Source organism: Oryzias melastigma, linkage group LG15, assembly GCF_002922805.2.
Source record: "Oryzias melastigma strain HK-1 linkage group LG15, ASM292280v2, whole genome shotgun sequence".
In the NCBI taxonomy this organism is placed as follows: domain Eukaryota; kingdom Metazoa; phylum Chordata; class Actinopteri; order Beloniformes; family Adrianichthyidae; genus Oryzias; species Oryzias melastigma.
In genome coordinates, this window is record NC_050526.1 from 30,467,751 (window position 1) to 30,470,070 (window position 2,320).

Sequence of the window (2,320 nt, forward strand, 5' to 3'; positions counted from 1 at the left end):
ATAGAGGGATGTTACTGTCTCTGTGAACTTGAACCTCTTTGGTGAACGGAGGTTCTGTCTCTCTTGTCCTCCAGGTTGTTGTGGTTGAACTTTTTGGATTCACCTGTTGATTGAGGTTCTCGTCTGTCCAGGTGACGTCGTCTTAAAGCTACATTCTGGACTCTGGACTGAACGTCCTCTTTGGTGAAACCTTACCCCCCATCCAGGTGTCTTCCTTAGTCTGCTGTTCTCTCATCAGTAGGTCTGCAGTGACCCCTCCCTCAGCCCTAAACGGGTCACGTTTTGGTCAGAGATTCACCTGAGTAGTTCCTGAAGTGATGCTGAACTCTGTAAACTGCAGTTGGAGGTTCTGAGTGTTCGCAGGAAGAGGACTGAGGCATGATGGGAACTCAAGTGGGTGTTTACGCCTGGTGGTCACCCCCCCCTCTACAACACATGCTAGCAAACAGAAGACTCCAGTGGATCTTCACCTGTCAAAGTGAAGCTCCGCCTCCAGACGTGGATCCAAACGAAGCAGCAGCTTTCAGTTAGTCTCTGATGGAAATGCTGAGATGTTTGAAGAACAGAAACAGAACCAGGTATCTGACTTTACAGCGTATTTCCTGCTGGATTCCACCGTATCGATTCTTAAACCTTAATTACACATAAAAGACCCACAGACTCCAGCGTTCATCCGTTCTTCAGGTCCCACAAAAACTAAAGAAAAGCAGATTTTCATTGGACGGTTGATCATCTGTGTTCACGACATCCCTGAACCCAAAATCCACTTCAGAACACAATTACTGAACCAACTTTGAGCACCTGGACACCGACGGCTCTTCCAAGGGACTTCCTGTGTTTTCCACATTAAGAGACTCCGGTTCTTCCAGAATGATGGACCGTAAAGAGGATTTTCTGTTACTGTGACGCCGATCTCCTGAAAAATGTTAACTGTTGGCATTTCTGTCAAATTTTCTTGACTAACAAAAACTCTGGAAGCACCAACGTCCACTGAGGGTTGATTACTCCAAAATGGAGCTTTGACGGGTCAACCTGAGCCATACCTGACTGATTCTTACCTGTCTGATCTCTCTGTGAATAACACCTGTTTCTGCTCCGTGAAAGAAGATCTTCAGATTCTCTCACTTTGACTTAAACATTCACGGTGAGATTTGGCTCAAAACACGTCTGATGCAGAACATCAGAAGGAGTTGTGACTCACAGGTTGGGGGCGGGGCTCTGAGGTCAGTCAGGACATGTGATCACGTTCAGCTTTTTTAAGCCTTTAACATTTATAGGTGTTCTTCTGGACTGACAGACTGGAGGACAGAGACGTGCGTCTTGAGCGGTGAAGGAGGGTGGTCACGGTGGACCGGGGGGGTCCTCACGCTCTGTGGGGGCCACCAGTTACAGAGACAGCCATCATGCATGGGGGGTGTCAGCTGCTTTTGGAGAGCTGCAGTCTCAAGAGTCTGCAGTCACTTCAGTGGCGTTCCGGTTCTGGAGGATCTGCGCAGACGCAGAAGCAGCTGCTGTCTGCAGACGGTGTCTTCCTTCCATCCGTTCGTTCCTTCATCCTCCTCATGTGGAGATGAAGGCTCCTCTGTGGCTGATGGGGGTATTTGGCAGAAGTCCCGGCCACACATCTGCCCCACCGCTGTTCCCCTCTAATGCCCCCCCCACCAACAGTAAGGTTCAGTTGTGAGCCCGTTTCAGGGTCTGCTGAAGGTCTGCAGATGTGACTGATGGGACTCTGAGGAACAGATTTATGGGATGGGGGGGTATTTACCCCTCACCCCCACCCTGGGGGGGCAGTGCCAGTATATATGCCTGGTGAGAAGCATGTATTCACCCTGGACCAGATCTGACTCACTAAGCCAGAAAGACCAAAAAACCCACAAGAACCTCCTGGTCCCATCTGAAGCTTCCAGCAGAGTCTTCAGCATAACTGTCACATTTGTACCGGTCGTACGCTATGGCTGCGTTACCATGTCAGTCCACTGAAGAGCGCAGAGGTACAGAAACACCCAGGAGCGCGGAGGTTTCAGGTGAGGAGCTCCTGAAACGGCTGAAACGGAGGGAAAGCTAAAGAGCAACGAGGAACAATTAGGGAGGACTAATCAGTCGGTGTGTAGCCAAGCGCCCCCCCCCCCCCTCGCTGGTGCCAGCGTTTGCACTGTGCTTGAACCTGCGCTGAATGCCAACGGCAGATAATTATAAACCCACGGGGCGGCCCCCCCTGAGCAGGGGGAGGAATGGAGCCTGAACTCCTGACCTTCTTCACACACCAAGCGTCTGTTGTGGGCTTTGGGAGGTGCAAGATGGGTCACAGCGAGAGAGG